Below are 16505 nucleotides of genomic sequence, written 5' to 3'. Positions count from 1 at the left end.
TTTGCCACAAGACAAACCCCTTGCCATTAGCCGAGGAGGAGGCGGAAGGACTCGTGGAGACGCGCCGCCGGTCACCGGGACTGAGAAGAAGCCGCCCGCTGCCGCTCCAGGTAGGTAAGGGGGCACGCACGCTGATCTCTGCATTGGGGGCATGTACGCTGGTCACTGCATTGGGGGCATGTACGCTGGTCACTGCATTGGGGGCATGTACGCTGGTCACTGCATTGGGGGCATGTATGCTGGTCTCTGCATTGGGGGCATGTATGCTGGTCACTGCATTGAAGGGGGCATGTACACTGGTCATTGCATTGAAGGGGGCATGTATGCTGGTCACTGCATTGAAGGGGGCATGTACACTGGTCATTGCATTGAAGGGGGCATGTACGCTGGTCACTGCATTGAAGGGGGCATGTACGCTGATCTCTGCATTGAAGGGGGCATGCACGCTGGTCACTGCATTGAAGGGGGCATGTACGCTGGTCACTGCATTGAAGGGGGCATGTACACTGGTCATTGCATTGAAGGGGGCATGTACGCTGATCACTGCATTGAAGGGGGCATGTACGCTGGTCACTGCATTGAAGGGGGCATGTACGCTGATCACTGCATTGAAGGGGGCATGTATGCTGGTCACTGCATTGAAGGGGGCATGTACACTGGTCATTGCATTGAAGGGGGCATGTATGCTGGTCACTGCATTGAAGGGGGCATGTACGCTGATCACTGCATTGAAGGGGGCATGTACGCTGATCTCTGCATTGAAGGGGGCATGTACGCTGATCTCTGCATTGAAGGGGGCATGTACACTGGTCAATGCATTGAAGGGGGCATGTATGCTGGTCACTGCATTGAAGGGGGCATATACGCTGATCTCTGCATTGAAGGGGGCATGTACGCTGGTCATTGCTTTGAAAGGGGGCATGTACGCTGATCACTGCATTGAAGGGGGCATGTATGCTGGTCACTGCATTGAAGGGGGCATATACGCTGATCTCTGCATTGAAGGGGGCATGTACACTGGTCATTGCATTGAAGGGGGCATGTATGCTGGTCACTGCATTGAAGGGGGCATGTACACTGATCTCTGCATTGAAGGGGGCATGTACACTGATCTCTGCATTGAAGGGGGCATGTACGCTGGTCATTGCTTTGAAAGGGGGCATGTACGCTGATCACTGCATTGAAGGGGGCATGTATGCTGGTCACTGCATTGAAGGGGGCATATACGCTGATCTCTGCATTGAAGGGGGCATGTACACTGGTCATTGCATTGAAGGGGGCATGTATGCTGGTCACTGCATTGAAGGGGGCATGTACACTGATCTCTGCATTGAAGGGGGCATGTACACTGATCTCTGCATTGAAGGGGGCATGTACGCTGGTCATTGCTTTGAAAGGGGGCACACTATACCTTAATTACTGAAGGCCCCTTTCACACTTTTGCGACCTCAAAGGGCTCTTCAGCTCCCCACAGTGCTTTACAGCTCCCCCCTATTTTCATAAATTTAGGCTAATTTGTATTCTGCCACATACAGTATTTTTTGTAAAAGTGTATTTTGATTGGTTTGCAAAAAAGTTATTACATCTACAAACTATGGAACGTTTTATTTTTTAATTGTTTTTACTAGTACTGGCAGCGATCAGCGATTATTAGAGGGACTGCGACATTGCGGTTGCAAATCTGACACTAAATGACACTTTATATATTGACCCCCCAAAATAATACCTTGCCACCCCTTTGCCACCCCTGTTTTAAAAGTCTAGCTCCGCCACTGGTTTCCATCCGTCCAGATTTGACGGATCGAATCGGATGTCAGCGGACATGTCTCCATTGTTGTGAATTACTGGGTTCTGCATGAATATAAGTTCTGTTCTTTACAACTGGAGTCCGTGTAATTACTGTTGCCACACTATGATGCACCTCCCCACACTTGGCAGCAGTGGGCAGAATATGTCCCTTATTGCAGTGGGTACCAAAGGAGGAGCAGACACTATCATGGCACCACTAGTATCGGCTCTGGACCTGGTGCCCAAGTTTAATGGCTCTAATATTCCCCTGTCTGAGTGGGAGTAGAGACTTGAAAACACTATAAGCGAAAAAAAGGTGAGGTAGATGGCGCTGCTGTGGGTAGACAAATATATGGTATGTGTTGACAAGGACAAAGTAAGTAGGTCCCAAAAAATAATGCACAAACACATATAACGGAAGGAAATATGATAAAGTGCAAATATGCACTAAATAATGAACAAATATAAGTCAATCAATAATAAGTCTTGCAAGAATTGATATAAAAATGTGCAAAAGTGCAAATAAATGTGCAAAAAGTGCAAGTGCAATAGTAAGATTGAAGTGCAAAATCAAACATATATTGGTCAGTGGAAGGTGACTGACTAAGAATTATATATATATATATATATATATATATATATATATATATATATTAGGGTGGTAAAAATAAGGTAAGAGGTAACAATATAGGCCGCAAATCACAATTATAAGATATCCAGTGGAAGATAAATAGATATTTAGAAAAAGTCACCAAGTGAGCAAGTTTCAAAATGGAGACACAAAAAAGTGGTGATTATAATCATATATAGCTCTTTAGACAATAAGTAGGTGATCAGTCCAATAAATAATAAAAAAGTGTAGACTCATAAATAAAATGAGAAAAACTAATATAAATAATAATTAATTGGGTGTTTAAAGTGATAGGTGAAAAAGTCCATTTAATTGTGGGTGGTAGTCTCCAGCAACTGGAATGGTCCTAGGTGGTCTGTTTGTGGGGGTGCATGTAAGGAATAAAGAGGTGCTCCCCTCACAATCCAGCCCGCACTCACCAGAATCTCCACACCCCTACAGGGGTATAAAGCGTTGTACCCTTACAGGAGGGGTCAAAGGGAACCTCTCTCCAGTGGGACCCTCGGTCTCCTAGGTTGGGGATACCTCTCCACAAATATTACCACTTAATAGAATCCAGGGGACATCGTTAGTGGATCAAATGACAAAAGGGGGGATGCCGGACCATATAGAGGAAAAAAGTCTCACAAAGTGAAATACTGTAAAACTTTGAATTTATTTGAACAAAGAAGAGGTACTCACAATTATGCAGATAAATAAGCACAGATATAAAAATCGTGAAGCCGCAATGGAACCGGGTTGCACAGCAGGGCTTCCGGAACGCCGTGCGCTTCAACAACCCGGAAATGCGTTCAGACGATCAGCGGATGTGACGTAGTTACGCCTACTGCGTCACATCCGCTGATCGTTGGAATGCATTTCCGGGTTGTTGAAGCGCACAGCGTTCCAGAAGCCCTGCTGTGCAACCCGGTTCCATTACGGCTTCACAGTTTTTATATCTGTGCTTATTTATCTGCATAATATATATATATATATATATATATATATATATATATATATAATTCTTAGTCAGTCACCTTCCACTGACCAATATATGTTTCATTTTGCACTTCAATCTTACTATTGCACTTGCACTTTTTGCACATTTATTTGCACTTTTGCACATTTTTATATCAATTCTTGCAAGACATTATCGATTGACTTATATTTGTTCATTATTTAGTGCATATTTGCACTTTATCATATTTCCTTCCATTATATGTGTTTGTGCATTATTTTTTGGGACCTACTTACTTTGTACTTGTCAACACATACCATATATTTATTTGTCTACCCATGGCAGCGCCATCTACTTCACCTTTTTTTTCTCTTTTATCTAGTATTTCTCTTTTGAGTCATACCTTGGGGTGGGCAGCAGCATTTATCTATTTATTTATCCTAAGCGCGGATCCCATTATTACACTTGAAAACACTGCTCCCCTGTATCAGGTTCCTGACTGGCTGATTGCGGAGCTGGTCATTAACTCCTTGAAGGATGACATCCACTGAGCAGTGATGGGGCTACTAGCAGAAGATCAGGCCACCCTAGAACAGTGAGATGCCTAGAGAGCCTGTTCAGGGAGAACATGATGATCCCAGAGTTGAGACAACAGGCAGTTGAGAGCCTCACTCATTTTGCAGAGGCACTACAAAACCTCTGGAAATGCTTTGAGAAGAGGGATGCCCACGGCTTTGTCAATATCACCGACTCAGATAGCCTGTTGAGAGACCAGTTTGTGGTAGGATTGAAAACTGGCCAAGTTAGGAACGCACTACCAGAAGGAATCAGAGCACAACCCACCAAATTTTTCCATGATGTAGTGGTAGAAGCTGCAGTAGGAAGATGCGGAGATATGACCCAGCACACATAAAAGAGGGGGCCCTAGCACCCTCACTGCTGTCAGCCATACACACAGTGCTAAGGGAATCCTGGTCATGGCTTCCCTTAAACAAGAACTGTCCTCACTCAAACAAGACTCAGTCCCCTCCACCAAGGGTGGGAACCCGTTATGGAGGGGCCCAGAGGAGGACCGCAAGTGCTGGCGGTGTGGCCAGTTTGGACATGTAAGCAAGAACTGCTGTTGACCTGAATTAAAAAAATTCACACAGTCTGCCGTTAAACTAGTGGCTTTCAGGGCAGAGGGACAAACCCAGCGACAGTCAACACAAATTCCCACCAAACAGAGTCTTTGGTTGTGTCAAGTCTAGTGGTGGCTGCCCCCAATAATGGTCAAGTTGTCCCGTACCTGATTGACACAGGTTTGGCGATCATTGTCATAGAGTATGATTGCTATGCCCACCTGTTTGGGACACGAGACCAACTGAACCCTTCCTGGCTAGCCCTCAAGGAGGCCAACAATTTGCCAATCCTGGTTGAAGGAGTCACCTGTGGGAGGATACAGATTGATGATCAAGTGGTGAACTGAGTAGGCGTAGTGGTGACTTGCGGCCCAGTAAGCTCAGCAGTGCCTGTTGTTCTGGGCCCTGCTTACTTGCCAAGTTTGAACATTCTGGCCAGCCTGCATGTGGCTGCGGTCTGCGAGCTGTGTGGCTCAATGTGGTATTGACCTATGAAGCTTACCAGAAAGAGGTGAGGAAGCAGCTCGAATAAGTGGGAGTCATCTACACACCACGAAAGCAAAAATTACTCCTGGCATCCCTCTGTCAGGAGCATGTAGCACTCCTGTTTCATAACAGCTGCTGATCTTATTCCAGCATCCTGATTTTGGCTGAGCTGCATATTTTCTTTCTGCCTGTACATCTGCAAGATGATTGATATTAAAGCTAGCCAAACCATCAGTGTCTTGCTTGTGATCATGCATAATATGTGCCTCAAGATTCCTGGATGTCTGCCCTGTTCCTGTGCCTGCTAGTTTGGATTCCCTTGTTGCCGACCTCGGATCAGATACAAACTACGCTCAGAACTCAGTTTAAGTACCTGTTTGCTGTGCTCAGTTCACATGGTAGCCAGGCACTATAGCATTGTTTATAAAACCAGGGGGCAACCAAGTACCGGCAGGCCTGCTTGCCTGTGGTGAAGAACACAGAAGGCAGCTATAGTGCCTGACCACCTATGCTAGGGGTAAGCATGACACCCTCCAAGAGTAAGTCTGGTCTCTTCTCATTGGGACTCAAATGAAACTTCAAAGGGGCCACAGTAATGGTGGAACCTATCAAGGAAGTGGTGGTTCCAGGGGAGTGGCTAGTTGCATCCACCTAAAGTTCACAAAGGAAAGGCCCTGGTGCAGCTCATCCACCTGGGGACAACCCTGGTTTCAATTCCCAATCATGCTACCATAGCAGTCCTGTACTTAGTGTCATATCACTCCATTTTAAAGGCTCACCCCAGAGTAGAGGCCATGTGTGCTCCACTACAAACAGCCATGCCCTTGTTAGATGAATCACAATACAAGTTGTTGCTGGAATATCTGGACATTCCCTTTTAGGACTATCCTCTACCACAGCAGACATCGCTTCAACAGCTACTTAAAAAAGCCTCTACTGGTTTTTGCTGCCAGCCCAGAAGACTAAGGCTTTACAAGAGGCATTGATCACCTAATCTATACATGGAGCACTCCACCAATTCGGGAGCGATACTGTCATATTCCTCCAGTGTTGTGCCAGGAGTTTGCCCTGAAACATGTTATAGAGAGGGCTGATTCAAGAGAGTTATAATCCATGGGTTGGTACAATGGTTCTGGTGCAAAAGAAAGATGCGTGGACTACCACAAATTGAACACCTACACTCACTAGAATGCTTACCTTTTACTCCGGACAGAGGAGTCACTTATGGTGCTGGGTGAAGCCAAATACTTCCTTACCATTGACCTGGCAAGCCGCTACTGACAAGTCCCAGTGCAAGATCAAGATTGAGAAAAGACTGCCTTTGTCACACTCCTGGGACTGTTTGAATGTAACAGTATGCCCTTTGGCGGCCCCCTATGCAGGGGACAGTACCCCAGACGAAACAAATGGGTGCTGATTCGTCAGAAGGATCCAAATGCAGCTGTTCCTCTCTCTGCTACGTAACCCTTCTCCCGCAAGTCTAACACAGCTCAAGCAATTCTGTGGCAATCGGATCAACTCGAGACGCAGAACAATGTGCTATATCGCCAGGCGCGCATTCCTCCTTAGCAGCGAGACTTCCTACTGCCAAGGTCTTACCTTGCCCTCCTGTTGCCAGCCATCTTGGACATGAGCAGACCTGCTGTCTCTTATAGACTATGATTGCATCATCACTTGCCTGCTGCCTGGGTGTCGCACAATGATGATGCTGCACACCTGACTATATCTATCACCTGATGGGTTGCAGTCCTTGCCCTTTTGTTTCAAGGTGCCTCTCTGCTAGCAGTCTTCTGTTTTCCGTGTTGCTGCGTATATTACCTGGCTTGGCTGAGGACTCTCCTGGCTCTCAACCCTGCATCGGCAGACGACCCGGCATCAGTAGAGTACCCACTTCTGAACTCGACCCCGGCTTGGATGACTACCCGCTTCTGGGTTTGACCCAGGCTTGTTCCTGCTCTCACTTCCTCACTCTTGCAGTGCATTTATTGTTGTTTTCTCCAATAAACTGCTTTATTTTACCTGTATCCCCATGTGGTTGGTTTACTGGCACCCTGACATCTATGAATTGTGGTCCCCCAGTCACATATCCTCCAAGTCTGCCGTGTACTACACGCTGTGAGTGGACACTTTGGGGCTGACCGGTCTCTGACCAAAAATACTTCATCTGCCCACGACTGGTGAAATGGGTCCAGAAAGTCTGCTGTAAGTGCAAAACTTGTTCTGTACATAAGTTCACGCCTGAAAGAACCAAACCATTAACTATTACCACCTCAGAGCCCCTGGAGCTTATCACCATGAACTTTCTAACAATCTCCAGCTCACTTCCAGGATATTGCTATGCTCTGGTTTTTGTCGACCACATTACCAAGTTTGCGGTGGTAGTCCCCACCAGAGATGTATAGTAAATAAGTAGAACTACTTCACTACTTTACTTAAGTACTGAAAGGCGGTATCTGTACTTTCCTGGAGTAGAATTTTTTCTCCTACTTCCACTTTTACTTCACTACATTTTTTCAATGATTTCAATACTTCTACTCCGATTTTTTTTTTTTTGTGGTACTTTTACTTTCAGTACTTGAGTAGCAAAATTTAAAAAAAAACTACTTGCAATACTTAAGTACAAAAAATGTTGAATACTTTAGTACTTCTACTCAAGTCACTTTTTGATAGAGCACTTCCACTTCTACTCAAGTCACTTTTTGATAGAGCACTTGTACTTTTACTCAAGTATGGGTTTCGAGTACTTTATACAACTCTGGTCCCCACCAAGGATCAAACAGCCCCAACCACAGCTAAACTGTTTTGGGAGCATGTGGTCTAACACTACGTTTGCCCCCCAGAGGCCGAAACTTTGGGGCAGTGATTATGTCCAAGCTGTGCTGCCTCAGCGGAAGTCACACACCCTCCCCTACCATCCACTGGGTAATCCACTGGGTAATTGAGCTTGTGAGTGGTTCCCTGCTGGGAATGCTAAGGACTCTCGAACAAGGGCACTAAGACAAGTGACACCAACATGGATCACCTACAACATGACTCCCCAGAGGACACTGTCGCCCTTTGGCCTTTGCAGTCTAACTGTGGCCGGCTTCCTGCAAGATACTCTGATTATGTTGTTTGAACCTGTTTGCCTGCCTATGATTTAATTATGTTCATTGCATTTTTCTTGTTTCTCATTAATGTGTTGTGATGCCGAGGACAGCATCTGTCTAAGGGGAATGGGGGGGGGGAGTGTAAGCAGGTGCAGTCTACTTTCCTAACTGCATACAGGTGGTGCTCAAATGCAGTGGAATTGCAGGAGGAGAGGATGTCGAGAGGAACATGGCTCCTTTATGGTTTCCTGGGTCAATGCTGGGAAAGCTATCTGATTGGATGCTGCCAGCCTGTGTGACTCTAGCAGCCATCTTGGTTCAGGTAGAGCCTTTAAGGCCCTGGCTCCCTGGCTTGGTGCACATTTTATGTGTATGGACAAGTCACCTGTCTGACGGGGACAGTGATTAGCATCAAGTAGAAGCATCCACCCTGGTGCCATCATGGCACCGCTAGGATCAGCTCTGGCCCTGGTGCACATGTTTAATGGTGCCAACATTCCTCTGGTTGAGTGTGAGGAGAGACTTAAAAGCTCTGCACCTCCTCACACACTGCTCTATTAGTAAAGAATGCCTTTTGCAGTTTGAAATAAACCTTTTTATGGCTGCATTTGTTCTACAGGGACCTTAGATTAAACAATTTGTTTTTGTTACTACCATCCAATTTGTACAAATGTATACATTGTGATCATATTTAGAATTTCATAGGTTACCTCTTTAAGTAACAAAGTATCAGTGCTCTCAATTTCTAGTGCTATAACTGGAAAGGGAGTTCAATCACTTTCTTATGTTACTTTTTTTTTAAACCCTGAATAAATTGCAGAGTAAATTCTGTGGAACAGAATCTGTCTCAGACATGAGACAAAATAAGCTGAGGCTTCTTCACACCTGATCAGTTTAGCTCAGTGGTGCACTGCATGATAATAACATGGTCTATTTTGTTACATTATTCAGTTCATAGCTACTTTTGCTCTGACTGTGTTCTTCCAAACTCTTGCATGCAGTGCTTTTTGATGCACTTTACATGCAACGTAATGTGAAACATTTTCTTGAAATAGCCCAAACTTTTTTAATATTCATTTTGGCTAGAGTGGGGAAGGATTAGAACTCCTGTCAGGTTTTTCTGCTGTTGAAGACTTTGTTGGAGAAATTCCTTCACTGCCTCTCTGATAAATCCTTGTCCCCAGAACAGAAAGTAAGGTGAAATCACTATTACGGAGACACAATTTGCAGTAACAAATGATAGGAGTTCTAACTCTTCCCATGCTATCCAAAACTAAATAGATACACTTTACATTAACGTTAGGGCCTCATGCATACTTCAGTATATGGCGTGCAAGGGCCATGCTTTCATGGCCATGTTTGCAGGTGTTAGGTGTTCCTTGCATCTGCATGCAGCCAGCCCCATTAACGTCAATTAGGACAGTTTGACATCCACATGGCTGCGGATGTGTGTCACTAAATGCCACAGTATAAATTTGGAGACACAAACACACACACACCCGCACTGACATGGATTTAAATTTGGGAGCAGCTGCTGATTCCCAGTTGATGTAAATTGGATTGCCTTTATGCGGTTGCATCCCCATGAGGGCAAACTTGGCTCTTGCACAGGTGTACGCTTAAGTACGCCTAAGTGAACAAGGTCTAAACAATCAGTCCACCCAAAAGTGATTTTTTTGTTGTACCTGGAGACTAATGGACTGAGTCTAGGGTAATTCATCACCAAGATCTTTTTTCCATATTGCCTAGAGTTGTAATTGTACATGTTCACTCATGCATGTGCCACATCCTTCTATTGCATTTTGCATAATATTAAAATAAAGATACACAGACATTTTAGGGCTGCACACTCCAGGCATGTAACTAGATCCTTGCTTGCTATACCTGATGAAGGATCTTAATAGATCTGAAACGTTGTGATTTTTGTCATTTTGATGTCCCCTTGATGAGTTTTTTACTCTCTTAATAAAAATACCAGGTGTTGCAGATTAGACTTTTTTCTGTTTTTAATATTAAAAAAATAGAAAGAAAAGGGGGTTCATGACCCCCTTTTCTATATGGGACAGTGACAGGCAGCTAGCTATGACAGAAATTAGTTTGGCGGGCTTTGTAGAAGATATTGAGTTACTAGGGGGATAAATAAAATTCCAGTCAGTGATTGGTTGAAATGAGCCCCTATCATAATCAGTTTTACAGGTAGCTGGGAAGATCGTGCAAAATACCTGTTTTTTTCCAGTCAGCTTCCCGCCTTCTGTGCCTCATCTCAGCCCTATTTAAGGGGGCTCACGAGCAGCGGGACCCTCAGACCACCTCAGAAGCCTGGAGCGAGCGGTTCCCCTCCCCCCTCCCCTGTTTTTGTTTTGTCGCGGCCAGTTTTATTATTTTGGGTCACCTTTGTAAGCTGCAAAGGGGGACGATAATTTTAAGTATATGATTGAGTTGTTATGGATATTTTTTATTGAATATTTTATTATTATAAACCTGGATCGTAGTGTCGGGTTTATTATTTATGAGTTGAAAGTTTGATGAATTTAATGTTATTTAAATAAATAATAAACGGCCGCGGCCTTTTTTAATCCAACATTTGGTGTGGGTGTCATCCTTTTTATATAAGATAAGTATTTGATTAAAGTAAGAAAGTCCTGTCTACTGTCCCATATAAAGTCCAGCAGAGATGATATGATCTTCTTATGATGCAATGAAAAATGTATATGATTCAGTTTAAGCAGTTCATCAAAATCATTCCACACTGATAATAGTAATCACAAAAAAAAAAAAAAAAACGCACATCCAAGAATACATTTATTATACCTGTTACCAAAAATTTGTCCTGGGTCACTAGTATGCCCTGGTAGCTGCTAGTGACAGTGGGAGGTAATTCCAAAATACAATGTTCCCCCTGCACAGGGCATCAAAAAGAAATCGTCAATTTACAGATCACAGATGCAAAGGAGTTAAAGGCTTTTATATGTGGCACTCTTTAGGACGTCATTTATTTGCTGAAATTCCTGCGAGAAAAAGGCTACGTGTGCTATGAGATAAAGATCAGATTGAGCAAATACAAGAGCACTTTCTTCACTTATCGCCTGATGAGTACAACACATCTTAAGAGAAAATATTTAAAAAGAACAATTTCAATATTACATAATATTACACATATGTACATATACAGTGCCTTGCGAAAGTATTCGGCCCCCTTGAACTTTGCAACCTTTTGCCACATTTTAGGCTTCAAACATAAAGATATAAAACTGTAATTTTTTGTGAAGAATCAACAACAAGTGGGACACAATCATGAAGTGGAACAAAATTTATTGGCTATTTCAAACTTTTTTAACAAATAAAAAACTGAAAAATTGGGCGTGCAAAATTATTCAGCCCCCTTAAGTTAATACTTTGTAGCGCCACCTTTTGCTGCGATTACAGCTGTAAGTCGCTTGGGGTATGTCACAAATCTGGCCTTTATGGAAGAGTGGCAAGAAGAAAGCCATTTCTTAAAGATATCCATAAAAAGTGTTGTTTAAAGTTTGCCACAAACCACCTGGGAGACACACCAAACATGTGGAAGAAGGTGCTCTGGTCAGATGAAACCAAAATCAAACTTTTTGGCAACAATGCAAAAGTTATGTTTGGTGTAAAAGCAACACAGCTCATCACCCTGAACACACCATCCCCACTGTCAAACATGGTGGTGGCAGCATCATGGTTTGGGCCTGATTTTCTTCAGCAGGGACAGGGAAGATGGTTAAAATTGATGGGAAGATGGATGGAGCCAAATACAGAACCATTCTGGAAGAAAACCTGATGGAGTCTGCAAAAGACCTGAGACTGGGAAGGAGATTTGTCTTCCAACAAGACAATGATCCAAAACATAAAGCAAAATCTACAATGGAATGGTTCACAAATAAACATATCCAGGTGTTAGAATGGCCAAGTCAAAGTCCAGACCTGAATCCAATTGAGAATCTGTGGAAAGAACTGAAAACTGCTGTTCACAAACGCTCTCCATCCAACCTCACGGAGCCCGAGCTGTTTTGCAAGGAGGAATGGGCAAAAATTTCAGTCTCTCGATGTGCAAAACTGATGGAGAAATACCCCAAGTGACTTACAGCTGTAATCGCAGCAAAAGGTGGCGCTACAAAGTATTAACTTAAGGGGGCTGAATAATTTTGCACGCCAAATTTTTCAGTTTTTTATTTGTTAAAAAAGTTTGAAATATCCAATAAATTTCATTCCACTTCATGATTGTGTCCCACTTGCTGTTAATTCTTCACAAAAAATTAGAAGCCTGAAATGTGGCAAAAGGTCGCAAAGTTCAAGGGGGGTGAATACTTTTGCAAGGCACTGTATATATATATATATATATATTTTTATAGATAGATAGATAGATAGATAGATAGATAGATAGATAGATAGATAGATAGATAGATAGATAGATAGATAGATAGATAGATAGATAGATAGATAGATAGATAGATAGATAGATAGAAACATTTAAAAGTAACACAGCGATTACTGTTTTTTTTTAATGCCACCAACTTGTCTCTAATTAAAGATGGCAAGTATTAAACAAAATTCTGTACTCTCCAAATGTTCACAATCATAAACAAAACCTTTTCAAAGAGAAGTGTATTGGATTTTTCACCTACAAACACCTTTCCCTAAAGGGGCTCAGTGAAGAGTTCATTTAGAGATGCTATCCGACATATGTCTTCAAAGACACTGTTCACATTCCCATATCTCATTATATGTCATGTAATCATATAATTTCTTTAAATTCCTTCTCCATTACCTTCTCTTCTTTTATTGTAAGATTTTTTTCATCTGTGGGTTTATTGACACCACCCCCACCCCCCTTTTCAGCTTTCCCTGTTTCATTCTTCTCTCCTATACAGGCTATGCTCTTTGTTCACTCCACCTTCAATTACAATTAGTGAGCTCAGCTCTTTTTTGCTTTGCTTATTGTCTCCACTCTTAACTGAATTGTGTCCAGGGCTCTTTTCCCCATTTATCACTTCATCCTTATGTCCTTGTTTACCATCCCCGCCCCCCTTTTCAACCATATTTCTTCTTCTCTGCCCCTATTATATTTGTCACGTACCTTGTAGCAGAGCCTGACGTGCAGAGGGAGACCTCTCGTACAGCCCTGGCTCAGGCACCACTGGAGTTGCAACAGTGGATGCAAGAGCGCAGTGAGGTAAGAGTGCCTGCGCTGGTCTTCTGTTGGCAGTTGAGAAGAGTAGCTGATAAGTCACTGAACGCGGCTGGATTGCTGAGCAGCAGGAAGAAGCAGGTAAAGAGGTGCGGATGCACAGCGGATGCACAGCGGATGCAGGACAGCGTCTCCAGGCACTGGAAGGAGTTGGATGGGCAAAGACTGGAGCAGGGTCAGACAAGCCGGTTTCAGACACAGGTAATCAGATACAGTTCAAGCAGCAGGCAGAGAGTAGTCAGTGTACAGGCAGGGGTTGGCAGCAGGATATCAGGCAGGAAGCAGGTATAGCAGAGTCAAAGCAAGCCGGGATCAGGACTGGAGATAGCAACGAAGTCAGACAAGCCAGGTCAATACAGGAATCAATACAAGCACAGGAACAGACTCAAAGTAAAGCTGCAGATCAGACAGCAATGACACAGTGCTTCTGAGGTGTTTAAATAGGGCAGCCTGTTACCAATCATTGCAATTAGTCTGCACCAAGTTAACCCTTAGGTGGCAGACCCATGACATTGCCCCCTCCCGACGGGCAGCCTCCGGATGCCTAGCTGGTTTTCTTTTTCTGGATGGGCACGGAAAAAGGCACGAACTAGCTCTCTGGCATGGACATTACATTCTGGTTCCCAAGAGTTCTCCTCAGGACCATAACCTCTCCATTTAATTAGATACTGCAATTGGTTCCTCCTCCTTCTGCAGTCTAACACTGCTTCCACCTCATATTCCTCTTCTCCATCAACCAACACTGGTTCAGGTGGGCCCGCCCCCCTATTAGGAAAAGGATCTGGTGTTGCAGGTTTCAGAAGTGACACATGAAATACAGGGTGAATTTTAAACGAGTCAGGTAAGGATAGTTCATACGATACCTCGTTCAATTTCCTCTTCACCGGGAATGGGCCAATAAACTTGGGTGCAAGTTTCTTCGAAGGACACGCCAGTCTGAGGTTTGCTGTAGATAGCCATGCTTGATCGCCCAACTGAAGACTTAGTTCCCCTCTTCTTTTCTTGTCAAATGCTCTCTTGTTGTCTGCCTGGGCTTTTGTTACTGCTTCTTGTAGTACTTGGTTATTGCGTTTGAGGAAGTCCACTGTGCTCTGGACAGCTGGAACTGTAGATTCTGGAATAAAATCGGGCAAAAAAGACAAGTGAAAACCATAATTGGCATAGAATGGTGATTGTCCTGTAGCTGAGTGACTGGCATTATTATAAGCAAATTCTGCTAATGGTAATAAAGACACCCAGTCGTCTTGAACGAAGGAAGTGAAACATCGAATGTACTGTTCGAGTGTCTGGTTAGTCCTTTCTGTTTGCCCATTAATTTGAGGGTGATAAGCTGAGGAAAGGGATAATTCAATCTTCAGTACCCCACATAAGGCCCTCCAGAAACGTGATGTGAACTGCACACCTCGATCAGACACGATGTTTGCCGGGATTCCATGCAACCTAACAATCTCTTTAATAAATACTTGGGCTGTTTCCAAGGCAGATGGTGTATTTTTTAAAGGCAGAAAATGGGCCATCTTAGATAACCGATCGACCACTACAAAGATTGCTGTGCAACCTTCAGAAGGTGGAAGTTCTACTACAAAATCCATAGAGATCATTTTCCAAGGCCTGTCAGGGACAGGCAAAGGCTTGAGTAAACCCCAAGCCCTGCTTCTTGCAGTCTTGTTTCGGATACAGACAGCACATGAGCTCACGTATCTCTTGCAGAACCCTTCCAGATCTGGCCACCAGAAGGTACGTCGTACCAAATCGAGAGTCTTATGGATGCCGAAATGGCCTGCCAATGGGTGATCGTGAAGTAGCTTTAAAACATTCACCCGTAAATTTTCTGGCACAAAAATCCGGTCTTCCTGCCACAACAACCCTTCCTTAGACGACAAAGTGTTTCCGGCAGGGCCAGAGATGCCCACGGAGGCCAGCTTTATCTGTGAGAGTAGGTCAGACTGTATCATCAGGAAGTTACCTTCGGGTAAGATGGTATCTGGGGTTACTGATTCCTTGGGGTCATCATACATGCGGGATAAAGCATCTGGCTTAATATTTTTTGATCCTGGTCGGTAGGTTATATGGAAAGAAAACCTAGAAAAGAACAATGCCCATCGAGCTTGACGAGGCTTTAGACGCTTGGCAGACCTCAAGTACTCCAAATTTTTGTGATCCGTGTATATTAATATGGGATGTGCTGCGCCTTCCAACAGGTACCTCCATTCCTCCAAAGCTGTTTTGATGGCTAGTAGTTCTCGATCCCCTACATCATAGTTCTTTTCTGCTGGGGAGAGTTTGCGTGAAAAGAAGGCTACAGGATGCATTAAATCTTTAAGACCCTGACGTTGTGAAACAACTGCCCCTACTGCGGTTTCAGAGGCATCCACTTCAAGTATGTAGGGAAGCAATGGATCAGGGTGGCTGAGAATAGGGGCTGAAGTGAATAATTTCTTTAAAGTTTCGAAGGCGTCTTGAGCCTCTGGGCTCCAGCAGAACCGCAGGTTCTGTTTGGTCAGTTGCGTGATTGGGGTAATGATAGCAGAGAAGCCTTTAATGAATCTCCGGTAAAAGTTTGCAAACCCCACAAAACGTTGTATCCCCTTCTTATCTGTAGGTGCAGGCCAGTCCAATATAGCAGAAACCTTTTGGGGGTCCATCTTAATTCCTGCTGCGGAAATCACCAACCCCAAGAACTGGATGCTCTGCTGCTCAAATTCACATTTCTCGGGTTTAGCATACAGTCCATGTTGGCGGAGCCGGCCCAAAACGTGGTTGACATGTCTTCGGTGCAGGTCAAGGGACGTAGAAAAAATCAAGATGTCATCTAAGTACACGACTACAAAGATATCCAGAAAGTCTCTGAACACATCATTTATAAGATGCTGGAAGGTGGCAGGGGCATTGCACAAGCCGAAGGGCATGACCAGATATTCAAAGTGGCCGAATCTGGTACGAAAGGCTGTCTTCCACTCATCTCCTTCGCGGATACGGACCAAGTTATAGGCCCCTCGCAAGTCCAACTTGGTAAAAATGGTCGCGGACCTTAATCTCTGGAATAATTCAGGCATGAGGGGAAGGGGATAGCGGTTTTTAACCGTGATTTTATTTAATTCCCGGTAATCCACACATGGTCGCAGAGACTGATCTTTCTTAGTAACAAAGAAAATTCCCGCCCCTGCAGGAGAAGTAGATGGGCGGATGAATCCCTTCTTTAGATTTTCATCAACATATTCCTTTAAGGCCTCTTGCTCAC

This window comes from Pelophylax lessonae (genome assembly GCF_965119305.1).
Source record: "Pelophylax lessonae genome assembly, chromosome: 1".
NCBI classification, from domain to species: Eukaryota; Metazoa; Chordata; class Amphibia; order Anura; family Ranidae; genus Pelophylax; species Pelophylax lessonae.
This window is presented reverse-complemented; position numbering follows the sequence as displayed.